The sequence below is a fragment of the Chironomus tepperi genome, unplaced genomic scaffold (assembly GCF_022539635.2).
Source record: "Chironomus tepperi strain 1889 unplaced genomic scaffold, CSIRO-AGI_Ctep_v1 contig_223, whole genome shotgun sequence".
In the NCBI taxonomy this organism is placed as follows: Eukaryota; Metazoa; Arthropoda; class Insecta; order Diptera; family Chironomidae; genus Chironomus; species Chironomus tepperi.
The window spans coordinates 760,657-783,918 of record NW_027226345.1 but is presented as its reverse complement, the minus strand read 5'-3'; the positions used below and the strand labels follow the sequence as shown (position 1 = coordinate 783,918).

General features: G+C 30.9%; 1 protein-coding gene and 1 long non-coding RNA gene across 3 annotated transcripts in view; one reads left to right on the top strand and one right to left on the bottom strand.

The window, feature by feature from the left end:
- The window catches only part of numb (NUMB endocytic adaptor protein), a 46,314-nt gene that overhangs the window by 10,574 nt on the left and 12,478 nt on the right, over positions 1–23,262 (bottom strand). The window contains exon 1 of one of the 2 annotated variants that reach the window (XM_070640759.1): positions 16,636–17,337. The exons of the other annotated variant lie outside the window; for it this stretch is intronic. The gene's annotated coding sequence lies outside the window, so the exon portion shown is untranslated. Of the gene's footprint in view, positions 1–16,635; positions 17,338–23,262 lie in introns of those variants that run through there. 2 annotated transcript variants of the gene reach the window in all.
- Positions 18,034–18,562, top strand: LOC139091082 (uncharacterized). The gene is made up of 3 exons (XR_011544486.1): positions 18,034–18,298; positions 18,357–18,394; positions 18,462–18,562. It is a non-coding gene; the product is annotated as an uncharacterized lncRNA (long non-coding RNA).

Below are 23,262 nucleotides of genomic sequence, written 5' to 3'. Positions count from 1 at the left end.
AACTAGACTTTCCCTGGGATCGAACTTGGGACCTTGTGGTCGACTGCCCGACTTTTTAACCAACTTGACCATTGCCGCTCAGACATTGAAGCATTTAGGATTGATATTTGTCAATAGCCATTCAGAATAGCAGCAAGTTTTAGAAGTCAACTGAAAGAAGCCATTGATCACAGCTGATCACTACGGCCATTGAAATAAGGAAGCTGACATTAAGATTCAAAGACACAAAACTATTAAAATCAGTCACATTCATTGCCGGCAATAAAGGATACATAATAAATGAAATTTAATACAAATTGCGCTGTCGACCGGCATGTTCGCAAGCTGTTTTAACCAGTTTTACTTTCTCATGCTTCTCCGGCAGTTGTTTAGATTATTGAAGGGTTATTGAATATTTAGAATTTGCAATACCTATATTGATTACCTTAAGAATTATTTTTTGCTACAAATTCCTTTTGTCTGATCACTTTCTCATGAAGTCTAAATAGCTCCTTTTTCAATTTATTTTAATCTCCTTTGAAAATAAATTAAAAATGAAAAGAAAGACAAGACAAGAAAAAGGGTTCAATTCCTAAATGCAGTCACAAATTATAATTCAGTGTTAATTTTCAAGAATGGTAATATAAAAAGAAGTAAATGAACTGAAATTAAATCGCGGAGGTCGTTCCATAAAAATGATAAGCCTATTAAAACCAATGACGAGTGAAACAATAAGGCAGGAATAACAATTGTGAGAGTTTTGTTGACTCTTTCTTTCCGGCTAGAATTAAATTTGAAATATATTCAAATTAACTTCTGAAACTAGAAATTGAAATTGTATAATAAAAACTAGTATTAAGGTTGAATTGTGAATGTGATGAGTTTTTGGGATTGTGACGCATTTATGATTAAGGTTTAAGGCGATTCAAGCTGAAAATGGTGGCAAAATTAAGACTTTTTGATGGTTTCTGAATTCATCGTTTAAGTGAGCATTGTGCCACATTCCCTAGCAACTCCTGGTGACTCAGTACGTAAAATTACTTGACATGCGACAGTTAAGAATGCATGGGTTCGAATCCCACTCCGGGCTATGTTGTGAAAGAGTGTACCTCTCTAGAATCCTAATTGTAGTAAGGTTTCGAACACACAAGATGCCCTAATTCTCAAAGGGTATGTTGTAGAAATAGTGGAATATCCGGAATTAAGTTAGCTTGGAAGTTGATTTTTCGACCATTTCTACATCATGTACCATCCATACCCTTACGGACAATGAGCATACTAACCAAAATGAGCGTGTTCATGAGTGACTCAAACAATAGAGTTAAGCATGCTCAATGCTGTGAGCATATTCTCATGAGCATGCTTCTTGTCTGTTCGGGCTACCTGTTAAGTCTCGAACACCCATTATCACAATAATATAAATTCATAGCATTTAGCAACTAGTCAATTATCTGATGAACCTAATAAACAATTTAGCTCATGAAATTCAAATCAATAATTAATTCATGACATATAAAATCAGTCAACTCAGTATGTCTAACTTCACTAAATGATTCTTGAGAAAATGAGTTTCACAACAAAAATTACTATACCATATCTCATAAATATTCAGCAGATATGAGACGGAAAAGAATGAAAAGTATTGTGACTTTTTCTCATTAATTATTCGTTTTCGTTCTTTTTTAAATGCATAAAATAATGAATAATGTAATTCAATGAGGATATAAGCGATTTTCTCAGATCTCGAATTACCAGCCATATTACATTAAATGAAATGTTAGGAACGCACCGGAAAGTAGATCGTTTAAAAAGTAATACAGTTTTTTAAGTTCCCCCTTCTTATTTTAATAATAATCCCTTCAATGTTTCTTTATATTTCATTTTTGTCGTCCTTAACTCTCACCGTAAGAAGTAAAAATTTTTAATGCATTCTCAATTAACACAAAAGAAATTCCCATGTATACATCTGACTATATTGTAATAAATGGACCAATCTCACCCCTCTAATAAGTAAGAATAGTTCTGGATAAAAAGAAAACTGCAATTTTCCTTCTCAATTCATCCTGAGAACAATTGATGGCAATAATATATTATTTTGCTAGATGCAGTGGTGGACAACCTTTTATACTCGACGCACACCTTGGTGATATGCGTCGATTGAAACCATACACGGTGTACGGTTCATGATATTTTCAAATGATTTTGGCTTATGTGCCGCAACACACAGGTTGCCCACCACTGTGCTAATGCATACATAAACTCTTATGTGACCTTTTTCCCACTTGAACATCGAATATTTGCTAATTTTTTCAAAAATTTTTTTCACACGAAGCCTAACTCATTTCCCATCATTTTCAATAAAGTGTGATTTATGTGATGGAATTCTTTTTTTTTTTCGTGTACAATTTGCTTTGATAAAATTTTTCTTATCAGTAGTTTTACTGCCGTTTTCCTCTTTAGACTAGTGTACATATTTACCATATGGCTTCCATTACATTACCCCATCGATCGTGTAATATGTACGATTGAGTTTTAAATTAATCACGTTTGTGCTATCGTTTGTACGATAAGTTTGCAATCAATATGTCAAAAAAAAATGTCATGAAGGTATTTCACACCATCTCTCATTTTGCTATGTTAAAGAGCTGATTGCTTTCTGTTATTTATTGTATAGTCTTTGAAGCTTTATTGCTTTTTATGCTACAAACTTATTGATATTTGCTTGGATTTAATTAATTTTGATTTAACGGTATCTTACAATTCAAATATCAAAGTTAGGTATACGAGATTTGAGCAATTTTGAGTCAACGGCTTTTTAAAATTCAAATATTAAAGTCAAGTTCGTTCAGTGAAAAAATAACAAATTCATTTAGTAGTAAACAAAATAAGAATTCACAATAAATCAAAACATTCTCAGCTCAAGCAACACATTCCATTGACTACAATTCACATATCCCATGTGACTCAATTAAATTAAAAAGTGAAACTTCAACACCGAGAGATTAAAACATGCAATTCACAGATAAAGTATATTTTTTCGTACAATTTCATGGTTCACATGATATCGAGGTGTATTTAAAACGTAAATACCTCAAATTACCTCAGCATTAGTTGAATCATGAATCATCGGATTGTTCGCACATATTTCTATTCAACAATAGATTGTGATTACACTTTTTATAATTGCATTATTGTTTAAAATGCAGTTCAGTGTCATTGGCAAATGCAATTCTTATAAGATTTCATGTTCAACATAAATGTACATCATCTGCTACTTTTTGTGACGTCATCAAACCCCAAATGACTTCTTTGAATACCGGAACCATCTGAAGACATCATGCTTATTTATTTTCATCCGAAAATGTTTTTTAACCGTACAAACACACATGTGAAACTATCGACGACTTGCAGCACATAGCATCTGCCTTTACAACATTGGACGTAAAAATTGGTATTTTCGTGTGTACACAAAGGAAACGATGGAGATGAATGTGAGAGAGAGTCGAAAGGGAATGAATAATAAATGTCGATGTATTTGGATCAGGTATGCAGCACACAGTGTAAAATTTACAGCATAAAAAAATACACGTACAAGTCAAACATAGACGGAATAGCATACGATGATTGAAACATCTGCAAGAAGGGATGGTTTTGACTCCAACATATCTAAAACATTCAATTTAGACAGAGAATGATGCGAATTATGGAGCAGTTAACTCGACATGAAATTCGAAAAGAAAGGAACGGAAAAAAGTTTTCATCATATAATCAACAACTGCTCAATATCATTAGAACAGGCGGTGAATGCAAAAGTTATGATTGGCTTGGAAAGTTTTTCATTTTTTTGCTCCCGATTTTTCTGCTTACTCAGAGTCGACATTTATGCCAAACTCAATTTTCATCACCAATATAGACTAATTACGAGTGAAATTGAACACATTTTTGACATGTGTCATTATGCAATCCCGAATTCGTAATTTGTGTTTCGAACACAATGTTTGACAAGAGTCAGTGATTTTTTTGTTTTTGGTGTGGGGAGACAACTCAAGTGACAAAAAACATTAGCATTTAATATATCATTGTGGATAAAACTGGATTTTTTGTTGTTAATGTTAATTGAATATGCATCAGTGACCATGTCAGATACACTGAGTGGTAAATTACATTGGGAAATGGATTGAAAACAAATATGGTTTGGACAAGAACTGCTGGACTGCATTTCCTGGTTTTTAGATGCGTGGATCTGCAGATTTGTACTTTATCTTATAGTTGGTCATAGTATGCAGGTCTGCAATTTTGATTGAACTCTAACAAAAAGGCATTATTGGGTCATCAAGGAATCCCAAAGTGTAGTTGTTAATATGGAAACGTAGGTTACTCCTTGTGAATATGTTGCCGCTCAGATAGATACAGATCTGAATAATATTAGTTTCGGATTAGTTCCAATTTCTAAATTTGCAAAAAATGCCATTAAATTCCAAAATTAACCGACAAAAAGTTTCATAACTTCAAATTCCTCTCAAACCAACCTTATTAGTGATGAAACCATACAAAACTGACGCTTTAAAGTCGTTTGACTTGTCATTACCCGAATCGTCTATTTAAGTTGCACTTCAAAAAAAAAAAAAAATGAAGAAAAATGTCAATTATGGAAGTCAGATTTGAGAAAGTAGTTTTGAAAGTACAATTGACAATTTTTAAAGTTTCTTTAATTGAAAAACTTTTTATCGTCATAATTACCATTGATATAACTACGACTGAGATCTATATTATGTGTACAGAAGAAAGCGAAATGTCATTTACCCGAGCACTAGTTTGTTGCTAATTTTCAATTGATGGATTTGTATGATTAATTATACACAATATGCCAATGAAATTAATAAACTTGCGTTTATTAAACAATTAAAGCACTTAATTGAAATGTACACATAAATCATAATCAGCATACCGTGAAATGTGCTAGTGAAATGTTATTAAATCACACTCGTTAGCTTCTCATCTTATTAATAAACATTGCAGCATAAAGTGCTCTCGCGGACGTTATATAATGCTAATATAAGAGATTCAATCTCCTTCTATTGTTATTAAAAATGAAAAATAACTGCACGGAATGATGAAGACGAGATTCCTTTTGATGTTACTTGATGTATAGTAATCAATTAACCTCATGTTGATCTCATACACACAACTTTTATATTAAATTAATTTCAATCAAGTTTGCGTCTATTAGACATTTAACTGGATATCTGAGACTGTCTAACCAAATATTGATAAATTGATGCCGAAACAATGAATGGATCCTAAATTGTTTTTAATTGCTTTATAGCTGCAAGGTCATTTACGTAATGGACTATGGCTTGCTTTATTGTTTTTGAGGGAATTTGAGGCTTAATGGCTTTTTTGACCGTTTTTTAATTCTGATTGTTTTTTAACGGTTTAAATTTATTTGAATTTTCTGTGTTGAAATTAATTTTGGTGAAAATTTTTGTAAACAAAGAAAGTCAAGATATTTCAATTTAATGTGTATAAAGTGTAAATTGTAGTATATTAATCAACAACTGGATTATTAACTAGATCATAAACCTAATGTACAAGATTGTAGCACAAAACACAACAGATTGAGCAAGATTGAGGTGAGAATATGGTAAGGAAATTATTTCATAAACAAACCAATGCAAAATCAGCTGAACTGTAATATTTCCAAATTTACCAGCTCCGTTACTAACTCTAAACTAGCTTAATATTTCATTAGGTCAACTGGTTCAGTCAAATTATATTTTACGATAAACTAAACATCGTACAAAGAGTCAATTTAATTTTCTTAATATGTTTATTTTTCATTACTTACAGTATTTATTTTCTTAAGCAGTTTATTACCGAGAGCATGTTATAGAAAGTAATAACCACATATGCATTAAATTAAACGCCCCATAAGATAATTTAATAATGAAAAAATATGTTTCATGCACAAGTATTTGTCACAACAAGACTATTTTAAAAATGATTTAATATTTTGATTTACTAACTCCATAAAAAGTTATTAAATTTCTCGAGTTCTGATTGTAGGAAGCAATAAAAAATTAAAAGAAAGAGAGAAATCCCCCTTCACAAAACGGCTTGTTATCGCTTGATGCTGTACGACGCTTTTTAATTGAATTCCTGACAGATCGCGTTCCAAACTCAATTGTGACACAAAAAATGAATATTTATGGATATACGCGGGAAATTAAAAAAAAAGATACTGACTCGCCTAGTTAGTGCTGTAGGATATTTGAAAATGAATTGAATCAATTTATTGAGAGGAAGCGAGTAAAAATTTATTAACAGATGTTCACAAATTGGATATTGTGAGAAAAAATTCATTTAGAGATTTTCAGTGTCTTCCTTAATACTGGATCTAATTTCATGTAATAAAACAATGTTTACAACATCAAATCAACGTGATTTTGTGCCCATCACTTGCTCACTTTATTACTCAAAGCTGTCATAATTGAAATTGTGTATCATATTGTCTGTCAAGACAACCAAATTAAAAAGAAGATTTGCGTAAACAATGGACAAACGGAAATGAGAGTTTGCTTAAGGCAAATCGAAAGTATATGGAATGTTGGCATCGAATTAAGGACTGACGCCTTCACATTGCGCCATGCCATAAAAAATCATCTAGCAAAAGCCTATTTTGATGCTCATCAATCAATGAGAATCCACTTTATGTCCTTCTGCTTCTACTTAGAGAAATGAAAATGACTTGGCATGATGTATCCAGCAATGAATGCGGTGAGACTTAATGGCGTAGCTGTAAATCTTTTGTGGGTGACTTTCAGGCTATAAAATAACAGTTTAAGAATTCTATCGATTTTGATGGTTCATGTCATGCATCAGAAATGCCAAATACATTTTAAACTTTTTTTTGTAGATCAAACATTATGATTCATATGTGCCAAAACAAACTGTGAACATTTCCAAATAGTAATAAATTTCATCACATGAGGAATTATTCTCACACATACTTGACGTCATAAAAATAGCAGACAACGCAAGAATATCAAAAGTACTTTACGCCTACATCATCATATCGCAAATTATTTTTTAAAAAAAGTTATTCAGTCGGACATTAACTCATATATGCTCTTGATTCTCGTTCCGTATCATCAACAGCACGCACATTCAAAGGTCATAATGAATACGGGAACTAACGCTGTGTATCTTAAGGCTATATAAAAATTTAGTACTTATGATTGTGGCATGTGACAGTTTGCTTTATTTTATAGCTTTCAAAGCCATACTTCTATTGTTGACTACAAAGAAATACAAAGCAATGACACAATATTTAATTACGCTGCATGTTTATTAAAATAACTTATTATCGGCAACCTTTTTCAATTCTCATAAACTTAGTGAGGAATGTCGGTAGTTTAATCAAACCATTGAGTTGCTTTTTATACGTAAAGATAAACTTCTTTCTTCCTAATTATGACAATGGTGTTAAACGGTTTTGTGTGAGGTCTCGTGAGTCGAGGAAGTTCTTTTATGTTGAACTTGATTTGGATTTGAGTGTTTAATTCTCAATATTCAGCATAGTTTGGAAATTGAGCTGATTTTACATTATTAAGGCAAATTAGTTTTATTCAGACAATTCAGTTTTATTCATCAATCTTTAGTCAATTCAGCTTTTTAGAGCCAATTGAGCTAATTAACATTTACTAATCAATCTTCAGCCAATTCAGCTCTTTTGAGCCAATTCAGCTAAATAATCTTTACTCATCAATTTTAACCCATTCAGCACTTTTGAGCTAGTTCAGCAAGTTCTGCTTTACTCATCAATCTTCAGCCAATTCAGCAATATTGAGCTAATTCAGCTTTGTTCATCAATCTTCAAACAATTCAGAACTTTTGAGCCAATTTAGCTAATTAAGCTTTATTCACCCAATTCAGCATTCTTCACCCAACCATGTCATTAAAGCTTTATTCAGTAACTCTGAACTCAACACAACAAACTATTGATTTTTTTAAAAACATATTCAAATATACATAACTGCATATGTACGTAATCGTTTTGTTTTTCTCACGCATTAACAAACATTCCGTTTTCACAAATTGTTAATTAAAGACTCACGTAAATGTAAAAGATACAAGTATATTTGAACGTCATGACACATTTTAAAAAACATCGTGAGTTCAAGAGGAAGTAAAAAGATGAAATGTTATTGTCGGTGATAGGCACTTCTTTGAAAAAGTCGAGAAGAAAGGAAAGAAAAATTGATTTACATTTTATTAGGTTTCTAAAGAAAAAAAGCTTTTGTGACAATCAATATGTATATATGCATAGACTTTTTGAGAAGAGCATATTGTGATAAAGTAAGAAGGAATCAATTTCAAAAAAGTACAATAATCTCACTTGTGTGATTGGTATGGTATGAAAAAAAGCAAATAGAGAAAGGAGAAATATGTTTTTCAATTTAAAGCAATCCTTACTTCATACGATCGACATGAAGAAGGTGAGGCAACACTTCAAATTTTATATGCGTAAACATAAAAATTGAATAATGTTGAAAAACCAAACACCATCAGTAAGGTAAATAGGCAAAACCATAGCTCATGTTTTTACTCGAGCGTGGATAGCAAATGGGAGGTGAATGATCGCAGTGTTGATCTATAAAATGATAAAAACAGCATAGAGCGACAACAACAAAGCAAGAAAACCTGATATTCATAATATGCTTATTACTTATGAATAGTAATAGTAATGAGGATGATAATGATGATGAAATTTTGGTTTTAAACTTTTTTGATCATTATCGCATTTCGTGATTTTCGCAACTCATCTCTTCAATAACCATCTTTAAAAAATCTCTTATTCTTTAGACGCCGAAAAAATATGGAAAATAAAGAAGATTTTTATTATACATTTGAGTATACTATAAGCGGGAAGATAAATTCATTGACCTTGACGCGACTCGTCTCTCATTTTCATTTTATAACTTGCTTATTCTTGTAATTTTTGTTGCCTTCTTACGCCTGTTATTGCCATTCACGCAAATTGAGTAATTTCTTTTCATCGATAAACCTTTTTTTTTATAATTGTTCATCTGCTAAGTGTTCGTTTTTAAGGCAATAAACGAGTTAACAAAGATCGTAAAAGAACCAGTCTGAGATATAATGAGGAAACTTTGTGGATGTGATGACAAGAAACAAGTAAGAATCAGGAAAATAAGAAGGAATTTTTGAAAATTTTACTTTGCTGAATGAGGTTAGAGTGACTGAATTCAGTTAAATGTGGTGAGTTTGTTGAATTTAGTAAAGTTTTTTGAATTCAGTCAATTGTGCTGAATTTGCTAAACTAAGTAAAAACTGCTAAGTTTCCTGAAATTAGGTAAAAGTGCTGAGTTTGCTGAATTCAATCAAATGTGGTGAGTCTGCTGAATTCAAATGAATGAACTTAATTTGCAGAAATCGTTCAAATGAGCTGAATTCAGATGAGTAAACACAATTTGAGTAATTCATTTAAACTTTCTGAATTCAGCGGAATGAACCGATTATACAGGATTCGTCTGAATTCACAATTAAGCTTAAATTTTGCCAAATTATTTCATATACATCCGTTCAAACCAGCCAATTTCTGAATACCTTTATTTTATTATTTTTCAAAACGGAAAAGATTTCATCATTTTTGTGTTAAAACTTTTGCTGCATGGCTGAATTACTTAATATTCTGTCCCGTTGTTGATCAACAACATTTTATAGAAAATCATCTGAATCATTAATTTCTTTTATAATGTGGTAGTCAGCCTTATATTTTTAACATGCAGCAACAGTATAAATAGAAGAAAATTTTTAAAGCGAATGAACTTTCGAGGAAAAACATCATTATTACCATTATTATTTGTGTTATTGCTCCTATTGTCATTTGTTATTAAAACATATTAATTTAGAATTCAATACGAAAATAACTTAACCAAAACAATGCCTGGTTTTTATGAAAAAAAGAATGTTCTATGCAGACAATAATGTAAAAATGTAAAAAAATCCATAAAGTTTACCACATGTTCGGCACGGCCATCTATTGTCTCATGACATGCAAAGGTATTTGTCTGATTTTATACAACATAAAAACTGGAAACACTATATTCACATGCAATCTACAGTAAGCACCACACAAATAGAATATATTGTCTGACTCATCCATTTCTGGCATTCTTATGTCTAATAGAATATCATATTACTTTCTGTTTGTGGACAATAAACTCCAATGTATTTAAGAATTTCTAGACAAGAATCAAATCACTTCAATTGTCAACCAATCAATTGATTTCGAATCAGTTGACATTTTCCATTGTCTTAAGATCATTAAAAATCAATTTATATTGCCACGAGGATTTCGCATAACAGCTCAATCAGCACCAAAATGGGAAAATCTTTTTATTTTATTTCAATTTGCATTCGAAATGCTACGAAGCATCGAGTATAGACAACATCCTAAAGGGATAATTTCCTTCATATACATTTTTTTGTTGCCGATAATAAAATTCAATAACAATTCATCGAGCTACACTTCTTCATCATTCATCATACATTTTGAGTAAAAAGTAAGTACTGCGGGGTTGAATAAACATCATTTTGCATAACATTCTGATGAGTTTATTTGTTGAAAATTTTATTTGGTTTGTGGCAGTTAGGTTTGGGTTACAATTGAGTGATGAAGTGGATGATATCGGAAGTATTAAGATGTGATGAAGGTTCAAGGGCTAGGAATTTAGTCTAAATATGTAAATTGATCTTAATATTTTGCTAAATATGATAAGTTGTTGTCGATTTAGCTGAATTGTTATTGAGTTATTGCTGAATTGTTTATAAATAAACTGAATTGATTCTGTTTTAGCTGAATTAACATGAAGTTTTGGCTAAATTTCCTCTGAATTGCTGAAAAATGAGCTGAATGACAGCAGAATTAAATAAACTGTTGCTACATATATGAGCTGAATTGCTGCTTAATGAGCTGAAATGCTGCAAAATGAACTGAATAATTGCAGAATGAGTTAAATTGCAGCTGAATTATTGCTCAAATAGCTGAATAACTTTAAATCCTGCTGTAAGGTTGAATTTTTATTGAATTATGTGCTAGATTAATACTTTAAAATTACTGAAAATCAATAACTGCAGCTTAACTGCGAGGCTAATTTTATAAACTTCCAATTTCAAACAACATAAGCAGCATAAATTCAAAGAAAATTGATCAAATATCACATAAATTAAATCTCAGTTGACTGCTTGAGTATGTAAAATAGGAAAATAAATAATATTCAGATGATTGAGTCAGAATCTCTTCTAGGAAACTCAATAAATTGCTTCATCTGAGAATTTAATATCTTTAAAATTTGCATTTAAGCTATGTATATTGAATAAATATTGGATAAATATGACGACATTTATTGCTGAACAATTTAATTCTTTTTTCACATTCAAACAAGTTAGTAGTCAAATCACCGTCAGTCATCCGTTGTTTATATTGAATTTTATTTTTTTTTCTGTCTTTTGTGCTGTTGAAGTGTGCAGCACTAGGAGTTAAATTGCATGCTCGGCTATTTTCATGATTAATTTTTATTTTTTTTCTTTTATAAGAACTTCATTCAAGGCTAACTTCATTGTTTATGCACAGCTCATGAGAGTGATTAATCTTCAGGACGAATAATATGCTATATAGTTGAAAAGAGAGAGTTATGAGCAAGCATAAATACTGAATATGGCTAGTACACAAGAGACACCGTCCAGGCATAGACATTGATAAAATAAATTAAACTATCAAGTCATGAATTTTCTATTTAGAATTGAATTGAATTTTCTGCACATAAAAATTCTGTTCTTTTATAATTCCACACAAGTGTCAGGCTGGCTCTTCACGTCTGTCAATTACAAATATACAGCATGAATGTTCATTTTATGTGGATGTGAATTAATTCTTTATGAATAAATTTAAAAACTCTTCAAATGAAAATAAATGTACCAAAGAGTATTTTGCTGCCATGTAGACAGATATATGTAGCATGACACTTCTGTATGAATAATACAGACATAAAAAAAAACTATTCAAAATTCCACAAAACCACCAAAGCGACAAGAAAGGTTGGAGAAAAAAATTTCATTTATATTTTTGTGCAAAATCACCGAGTGAGAAAAACATTACTTTCGCATAATCTAAGGCAGTTGTGTCTAAACTATGTCTTTTTAAGGCATACCTGAAAGCTGGGAAAGTTCATTAGCGAATGACTTGATTTGGTGAGATTTGCTGCTTGCATAAGCATCCACCTTCAATTTGCCAGATTAAATTTCTCAACGGTCATTTTAAATTCAAATTTTTCTGACGTTTTAAAAATTTCAAAATTTTTTTGACAGTTTGAAAATTCAAAAATAACTCATCGCACCACAAAGTTTAATAAAATCTGAAGCAACAGCGAGCTGCTCATAGTAGCTTAATAGAAAATAAAAACTATTTTGAAATCAAGTTTAAATTCATCTTTCGTGATTTCTTTCCTTCATTTGTACATATTTTTCGAATAAGAAAACCTGAATGCATAGGGAGATTACATGCTGAATTTTATTCGAGAGCAAAACAGCAACAGCAGCAGCAGCAAGGGTGATATAAAGTGTCTTTTCTTACAAATCGTAGCAAAACAAAGAAAATACATTAAAAAAATAGTATTGTGTATGAGAGTGACAGAGATGGAGCTTAATCATAACTATACTGCATTCTACATTTGAAACAAAAAAACAGGCTTTTCAGCATTCTTAAATGTATTTATAAGTACATGCTATCCAGTCAGAACAATTATTATATCGCTATTTGCCATTAACAATAACTGAAATGAATCATTATCGTAAACAAAGACGATAGACTGTATATATGCTTGGGAAAAACTCATTAATCGATTACATTTTTTGAACCTTTGAGATAATTGAAGGTGATCATATAACAAATGGAATTCCATGGTGTGTTAGCTATCATATTTGAAGAATCAACACTCAAGGTGAGTCTAGGAAATTTGTCATAGATCAATATTGACACTTGGAGGTAAATCAAAGATAATTATTGAAGATCTCCTGTCGTTGATCCAGTTATTGAGGTTGAATGAGTCATGGACGGTTGTTAAGGTTGAGTGATGATCAGGTGATCATATGAAGCAACAACGTCACTAATGACAACAATGTTAAACTGACAGACAAGGTATAGTTTCGAATAATGGATCCAGAGTGGGACTCGAACCCATGTCCTATGATTTCTGGTCGAATTTGGGTCGATTGCCCCTACCACTGAGCTATCGGGGTTTATTCAACCACTGGAACAACAAAGGCTTGTTGTAACTCTCTTCCTATTGCACTCTCAATGATTAACCGTTAAATGATCATTACTAGAATCCAATTCCAACAAAAAACCACTCAGAATGTCCCCAAATAATCAAAACTTCCCATTTATGACCAATTCTACCGGAAAGTCTTTAAAGTCTAGTAATCATTCTAATAACATGATTAATCCCAATCACCACTTCGATGACTCATGCTTACCACACATTAAGCATGAAAAAAATCTGTGTCATGGACTGAACATCAGTCGGAATTAAGTCCAACTAAGAGAAAATAATAAATAATACGTCATCGACCGATTATAAATATTTACACAGTTGTCGATGAATCATTGTTAGTGCTAAATATCTTATTTTGTGTGATCCTACGCAGTCTGCCTTGTATTTGTTTTTGAGAGAATCCACAACTTTTAAGGGACATCACGTTTGAATGTACAATCAAGTTGTTGTAAATGTTGTTTTATAGCTACAATTCGTTTACGTCTGATAACAATTTATGGGATAAAGCATACACTTATGTGCGCTGCGATAAGTGTATTAATATATTTGAGATGAAATAATATTTTTCAAGAAAAATAAAAGCATTAAAGGATTTATAAGATGTATAACGTGGATGGAATATTAGAAGCAAAAAAAAAAGGGTAGAGTATCATGAGTCCCGTCCATAGAATGTGATAAGACCTTACTTTATTTGCACACAAAACATCCGCAATATAATTAAACTGTATACGCAGTCTATAAGACTTTGACTTTAATGATATAAAGCAAGATAAAAGAAATCTTCAAATAATATGTCTTGGTCTACCTTAACTGCTGACGTCTTTTGACTGTTATTGTGTCTTTATCCATCATGATAACAAACATTCTTGACTTTATTTTTAGTCTAACAAATATTTGACACTTAAACTTTGATTGCGGTCACAAATTATGCTACTGTTGTGTACTGACTTTATAATGCAAATGATATTTATTATCTGTTTATCATTTTCTGGTATTTACATTGATATAAATCCAGCATTACGTGTGATTTACATTGACTTGGTAAATTCCTCTAATTCATTTAATTACGCTCAGTATGAAGCATGCAATAGCTTAATATGTAGATACCAAAGAAAGATTTGATTTAATCTCATCTGCAGCAATTTATATCATCTGACTGTATTACCAAGAGCAAAATGTACATCCACAAAGGAGAAAAAATTTTCAAGTGTCACATTAGACAAGTTAAAATGGAAGATGAAGAAGAATGTTTTATGGTTTTACTCTTTCGTCTGACATTTTTATCATAACACAAAAAAGAGAGGATGGAACAAAGGTTTTTTTATCGTCTGTACAGATACTGTAGATGATATGTGATTATATTCAATGGAAATCATGATAAGGAACCTTAAATCTCTATCCTACTGTGTTTTTGTGATAAAGAGACGTTATGGTTTATGCCAAGAAATATGCTGTTGATATGGCTTTGTTGTCAACTGGTGTGGATTAATAGATTGATTGTGCTTCTGATTGGATTTTGAGTTTGAATTGCATTTAGATTAATTGAATTTAGTTTTATGTTAAATTTTGTTTGTAACGGAAATTTTGAATTTGAATTTCACAAATTCAACTCAATTCAGCAGTATTCAGCGAGCTTTCAAATTGTTTACATCAAATTTCAATTATTTATTAGTTTCTGATTAATTTATCGTGTTTATTTGATATTATTCAAGCTTCTAGATACAGCAACAAGATTACAACTTAGAAACTGAATTAGATTACTAGAAATCAGATCTTAAAATTCAACAGATTCAAATCAAATTCACTAAAATAACAAAAACTTTCTATCAAGAATCACTGCTCTTGTTTTTCTGCAAATCTGACCTTAATTGAGTTAATATAGCTTCAAAATAATGGGTGCCTTGCTATTACAATTACAATTGCGGTTGCTTTAGGAAGTTTTGGTGAGAGTTAAAAAACGCATTTAACATTAAGGTAAACCTTTCACAAGAGAGTCATGAAAAAGTATTGCAACATTGTCTTAATGAACGTGCAGAGATTATAGACAGCAACACTTTCATTGATTGATATGCCTTTTAATGAATTATCTCAACAACAGCAGTTGAATTGTTTAGAAAATATTTTTGAGGTTAATTGCAAGTTAATCGGCATATTCATAAATCCAAAAAGTTTTTCTTATTATTGGCTGTAAAAACCTGACTTCGTCCAAAATTTACTGTTTGTGTATTCAGTGATTCAACTTAAAATACGTGAACGGATTAGACAAGAAAAGTATTGTCTCGTCACGCCAATGGTATCATCATCATATTCTCGGAATTACATCGATAGCCAATCGATTGAAATCATCATTTCAAAAATAAATAGACAACACATAGTTATGACCATGAAATGAAAGGAATCTGCTGAATTATTTATGTTCTGGAGTATAATAACAATTTATTCATTAATAACAGTAATCGAAATAACTATATAGAAAAATATGAATTTGAAGCGTGGATGAATTTTCTCCTTTAACTGTTGCCGTTCACTATAATTTCATTTCTCAGGCACCAGCAGAATTTGAGATGATGAAATTAATAAGAATAAATTTATAATAATTTCTGATTTTTTTCTCTCTTGGACGTTCTTTATTGTCTGAATACAGAGAGAAGTTGGAATATGAAAGAATCAAAAAGACGGAGATGGAAAGGAGGAATAACGATGATGATGAAGAAGACTATGACGATGAAGAACTGAAGGGTAATGGCACAACCAACCAATTTGAATTTTAAATTGTATATAAAAAAATACACAACAAAGCACTGAGAATCACTGACATTTTCTGAGGAAATGCTTTTGTCAAACATTTTTTCTCTCTTCTGTCCGAAAGGGATGTCATGACAATGCATAACTGTGGACATTCATTTTGCATGATATCATTCCCACGCGAAGAACTTTCACTGTAATTCCAGAGATCTTTTTCGACGTAAAATGTTGTTTTTTTATAATTCAAGCAAAAAAAGACTTCCAAAAACCTGTTTCCCGGGTATATAACCATTGTGCTGAGACTCTTAAACAGCAACAAGCAACAGTCGGATGATGAAGAAGAAGAAATGCTGGAATTTCATTTAAAATGAAAAAAACCTCTTCTTAATCATTCTTTTATTTTTGGAAATTCGTTTCTTTGATTGCTTTTTTAAGCAAATGAGATCATTTTAAGATATGATTACTGCGATTCAAACAATTTTTAATCGTTCATTTCGTCTATTTCCATTTAATTGAAGCTTAGTGCCGATTATTTCTATGAATTTTGTATATTTACCAGTTAAGTTCTCACGACTGCATGTATATGTGGTAACATGGAAGTAGTCTAAGGGTCAATTGCTGTGTTAGAACTTCCTTTTAAAGACCTAAACACCTCAAATTTTCTCTTTTAAATTGACAATTATTAGCTTCCTTTTTGTTTCGTATCCTTTTTCGTATATCCACGATTGTATATCCAAAAAGACAATACTTAATAAGCACTTGCACTTAATTACTCACTGTATATACATTTACTGCCTTGTTTGTGTATTTAACTCACTTTCAATTACAAATTTTTTTCTTATTTTTTTTTGCAGCACAGAAACTCAATTACTCAACCTGCAGAGGCTGGAGCGATCTTTTTACAGGTATTAGCTATTTTTAATTTTTTTCTTCCTTCTTTTCTTTTTTCTTAATTTATGTTTCTTGCTAGACCTTCATACAGCATTTACACTTATCACTTTGTATATCTTTCGAAATATTCATTATTTATACAAAAAAAAACTTTAAACTACACATCCAATTCACACGACAATGAAAAATCCACAAGTTGATAAGATATCGTTATTGGAATGACGGCACTTTAAATTGGCGATGAGCAACAAAAAAAATCCGCACGGGGAGAAACAAAGACGATGAAAGATTTGCAAAACTGAGAGAAAAAAAATCACTGGCAACAGCCAGTTGTCACGACGAGCTGTTAAAACTGTTTGATGGCTTAAACAAAAAATGTTGTGTATGATTCAAGGTTTAGACAGAGAAAAAAATACGTTAATTCTTTGAATGTGTTTGTGTTGCTGCATACGATCGTAATTTGTAGATTCTTTGTTGTGTTGTGAGTGTAGGGTTGGGGACTGTGTTTTGGAATGGATGGTAATTAATGGATATTATTGATGATCTTTAGTTCCGATGCTGATTTTGGAAGAATTCTTGGATAATTTAGCCAAATTTGATCATTTGACAACACCCCAAAGATCCAGTAACATCCAGTAAGCAATTAAAAAACCAACAAAACACATCACTCAACCCTACCCAAGCATTAATGAATAACATCATACCTTACTCTTCACATACATTTTGTAACGACTATTCCCACAGAAATATACAAATGCGCGTTCAACCAACTCATTCATAATAAGTAATAGAGCTAAGAGAGTGAGTAAAAAAAAATACGTTATGGAACCAATCCTCAAATACGTTGATATTGGAAATACATGCATATACGCTTGTATGGCTTAAATATTGAACCTCATCCATAGACGAATAACAAAATAAATTTGCAGGGTGATTCAAATGAGATTAAAAATATATTCGCTCTCTTATGGGCATGTCTGCGTCTATTGGACATGAATTTGCAATTTCTTTATCATAGTCAATATTATTTATTGATTCATTTAATTCTTAAGATCTAATTTGATTCATCATGTGCTTAATGATTATATTGCTGTCATCGTATTAGCTGTTATTTGATTAACAATTACAATGTTAATTCCTGTACGCATCACAAAGGAGAATCAAGAGTGAGAATGAAATATTCATTGCCGTAAAAATTTCCCCATCATCATCATCGCATTGTCGTAGACACTCAAATAATATTGAGGAAGACAGAGACGACAAAAAAAAAAATCCATAAAGTACATGGCTTACTCCCTTTGTGTGTATGCATTCTATATAGTCGACAGGTAAGTCATATAGCACACAATCGTCATTAATGATTGACAGATGGTTTATATGTGATAGTAATACACAACTCAGTGGCAAATAAGGCTCGGTTCGTTGTAAGTATAAACAAATGCACTTCCAATTTGAAATGAAATGAAGAAAAACAAATTCTTGTTAATCGAGGCCAAAAAAGTTGGTGTGGAAGGTCATTGATGTGGATAAATTTTTGGGCGCATTTTTTGCCGGTCTATTTAATGGAATGACTCATGAATTATTTGTATTGAACGGAACTGATTTAAATTAGACTAATTAAAGTAGTTTGTGACTTATTTGGAAGTTAAATTGTCAAATTTTGAATGACTCAGACTTGCTTTTTTCAAATTTGTTGCTTTGCATCAGTATTTATATTCCTGGATCTGTTGAATCTTAATCTTTTAAGTATTTAGCAAGTAAAGATCAATATTTTGACAAAGATTCAGCTCAAAATAATCAAAATATTCACAAATATTTTTGTAAACAAAGACTTGAAAATTGAATTTCCAGAAATTGACTTATTGGACATGATCAAATCAATGAATCTGTTGATCTACAAAGTCTTAAATACACAGCCAACCATCCAACAAACAATCCGTGCAAAATGAATAAACAAACACATCAATTTCCAATGAAAATCAGCTAAAAATATAAAAAAAAGGTTTATTAGCAGCGGGTATCGAATGTGTATAACAAGCATAGATATATCGATAATTGCGTAACATTGCGACCGAACATAAATTTATGTTACGTTCAAAATGTCGTCATAAAAGAATTTTTTATAAGACGAATGTAATTCCAATTTCATTTATTGTTGCTGTAGCGGCACAGTTTGTGGTTGCACAGCACACAACACACATTTATAATTACATCGTGTGATAAAAAATTCTATTGCACTTCTGACATACATTTTTTTCATATTAGTATCTATGCCTTTATAGCCTGCTAAAGCCAATATCTGTGTCAATTCAAAAAGGTAATGGTGTGAAAATTAAATAATCAATATTTTGCCTTGATGTAGTCTCTTGAATTCAAAATAGATGGGAGAAGTGCTAATGCCTGTAAATGTATTTGATCTCAGATTCACATATTAAGGAAGCCTTTGATGTTAAGTTTTTATAAGTTGAATTGATCAGAAATTTCTGTTTAAGTGTTAAGGGGTCTTCGGTTTGAATAGCTGGGTTTTGAAAATTTGATTCTGAAATTTCCGTTAGGAAAAAATTTGAATTTGGAAAAATTGAGGACTTTGATTAGAATTATGTGGGGGTCTTCGGTTTGAATAATTGTTTAATTTAGAATATTTGAATCTTAAATTTCCGTTAGAGAAAAAATTTTAATATTGAGAATTTTTGAGTGAATTGAGTTGAACTATTTGGGGGTCTTCGGTTTGAATAACTGTTGAGATTTGAAAATTTGAATCTAAAATTTCCGTTAGACAAAAATTTGAATTTGAACTTGAAAATTGCGAATTTTAGATCAAATTTGATCAAATCTGCATTATTCAGTTCGAAGACCCCCAAACACTTAAATCCAATGAACTGTGAATTGTAAGTTGATCAATTACAAATCAGTAACGGCATTTATCATATTAAAATTGCCCATCAATTATCATATTATAATTTAAATACCTATATACATAACGAATACTTAATTACGCTTATAAAAGACTATTTGTACTTGATGCTAATTCCAACTTAAGCATTTTTTCAAGTGAAAATAAAATTAATGACCTGAGCATGGGAATTTTCACTCTTTACATTTCGTTTTCATTTACATTTTGGTCAATTGAAATTGAAATTGAAACTATAGAATAAGAAATCTCACGGGAATTTATACAAAATCCCACGTGAAAAAATATCTCATGATGGGAATGAGAAAATAATATAAATTCCGATGCAGGACAATATCAATTTTTCCCATAGGTAGAATTCCTGTCCTTTTTCTCATCCTTTATAATTGTATCAACTTTTTCTCATTTCTGATTGCATACAGCAGCTTCTTAAAGTCATTTATTTAACTTCCCCTTTCCACGTTTTGTTTACTTCCTTATTTCTATCCTCGTCTTACAATTTCTCAATCAACTCATCTTCTTCCTTTTATATTATTTTATGGAAGCACATTAAGTAAGGTAAGCAAATGAAGATGAAAATAGGGAGACTTGAATAGCTTATATCATGAAACATGAACAAAAAATTCCCATCGACCGCATTTTTTTCTCATGGATATAAAACAAGGAAGAAGTTATAGAGGGGGGAGAGATAGAAAAGACCATGCTGATGATGCACCTTCAGTTTAATTACCATAAAATATGCTTGCATGTAGAGGTATTTTTTGTGAAATTTTTGATCTTTTCCTGTTTATGATATCGCTACTTTTGGCAGTTTGTCTGATTTGAACGGATGTGTTTCATTAAGCTAGTGCAATGGTTTAAATTAAGGCTGGCATGAAAGGATATTTTCTAATTTGAGTTTATCTAATTTTTAACGGACTTTTCAATTTGAAAATAAGAGAAGTTCAAATTCAAATTTTAAAAATACGTTAAATGCTAAAATCTGAAAATTTCATTACAAAAATGTAAAATTCACGCTAAAAACCTTCTAAATCCAAAATAGGAAACAATATTTCATAGAAATCAATAGAAAGCACGTAATTCCAATAATATTTTAAACAAATGCGCCATTAATACATACAAAAAACTCATCCAAATGACACTCTCATTCCCTTAATAAATAACATCGCATATTCAAAAAACTGAATAGGGATCAACATCATGAAATTTACAGTATAAGAAAGGACAATAACAGAAAGTTTTATTGTTCTATCGTTCCCTTTCGCTCTCTTCAATGAACATCATACTGAATGCTCACATAACATAGATTCCCATATAGCACAAAACTTTAAAATTCGTCCAACCATGGAACGACAGAATTCAAGCAACATATTGCACCCAAATTAATGCAAGAATATAAATTTCTTTTCACACATCACGGAGCAATTTGTATGTTGTGATGATCTTATGTACTTAGTCGTTCATTTGTTATGTGCGCATTTAATGATAATTTTATTCAAGGGCACTCAATTAAAGCGGAACTTATTTTACCAGTAAGGGGGATTCATGGGGTTTTGTCAGAAAAGGTATGTAGAGCAAAACCCCGAAGTCAGTTTTTCTCAAACTTTTTAGAGTTAGACACCTATTAAGTGTGAATTTTGTTGCCGTGTTTTGGCAGATTTTGAAGATTCACAGAGTATAGCTTGAATAGTACTGACCTAAGCTACTAGTTTTTTTTTTCAATTTCAAACTTGTTGTATATTTGCACAAGTTCAAAATTCGACCTTATTTTTGAATTTTGAACTTCAGTTAAATTTAAATTTACCCAAAGTTTTTAATTAAAAGCCAACTTTTATAGCCATATCTACAGAAAAAGAGAACTGCAAAAAATCGAATTAAAATTTTTCTCAACTTGTTTTTTTCAAATTTTTTTCTAACTGCTAAAAATTCTATAATTTGATTTGGTTTTATGAATTTAAATACTAATAAAACTATAAATATGGATGTAAAAAACATCACAAAGATGTAATATCTCAAAAACGTGCTGTTAAATGTCTTTTTGGGTTGGAAAAATTAAAACAAATGATTTTTCGGAGAATTAATCTAACGGAAATTTAGATTTCAAATATTTTGTATACTTTTTTTGCTTTGAAAATTTGGAGAATTTTAACTCAGAAACGCTATTTTTGTTAAATATCTTCTTAATTAGGCACTAATTTAAATCATAAATAGCAAAAATTTAGTTATCCAATGAGGGAAAATGTTATGGTATCATTTAAATTTTTTAAAAATGCTCGGGTTTATTGAAAACATTAAGTTTAAAAGTTTCAAAATTTGTAAATTTAACTCAGAAACACTCTCCAAGACTAATAACTTTTTAAAGGAAGCAGCTGTGTTGATCAATTTGATATAGTAACGTAGAGAAAAGTAGCATTTTTCATAAAAAAACCAAAAATTGCGACTTTTTTAACAAATTTTGAGTTTTTTTCTTAAAAAATTAAAATGTCAAAAAAAAACCTTAAAAAGATTTGCCCTTATATTCTTTTTATTTACTTGCACAAGCTCAGAATTTGAACCTGTTTTTGAATTTTGAACTTCCGTTAAATTTTGAATTTGAGTTCACCGTTTTAAATCTTAATGAGTTCTTTTGGTAATAATCTGCTAGAGTAAGGGTTACCCCTTTTGGATAACCTTACTGACTACACCCCAGTTAGTAGACTAACTGCGCCGAGCCAAGCAACACCAAAAAATTTCTTTTCCATTTGTTCCATTTGAATAAAAATTATGATATGAACACAGTCACAGTGACGGTGAAGATGACGACGACAGGAACAAATAAAAAAATAAAATAAGAATAATGAAAAGAAATGTTAAATAAAAAATATTCGAGGGTGATTATACAATTAAGAATTCATTTGTCCAAGTAATAAGAGTTCATTTTTAGCGCATTTTTGAAATTTTTTTCAAAAAGGTAGCTTAATAAGACACTTTGTTCGGTCGGCTGCCAATAAAAACTTTTAATCTAGACATCGTAGAGAGCTCGGAATGGTTTTAAAAGATCAGTTCCATAAAGTTATTGGCGCATCGGGCATTTAAAAGTTTCAAATCAACGCATAAATGCTATAATTAACAATTTTTCATTTTCATAAACAACAGCAATAAAAACAACAACAACACGTTTTTTCATTGTTTTACAGTGTTTTTCAATGTTCTTCGATGTTTTAACAGTGTGTACAATGTTTGAATTTTTTTTACCGTTATGAGATTTGAATTTTGAAAATCCTTTAAATGATGAAGTTCTTAAATTTGTGGAAGTTTTACATGGATCTTGTTTTCAAGATCTGGAAGTGACCTGGATCTTACTGGATCTTGTTTTTTAGGTCTGCAAGTGACCTGGAATTT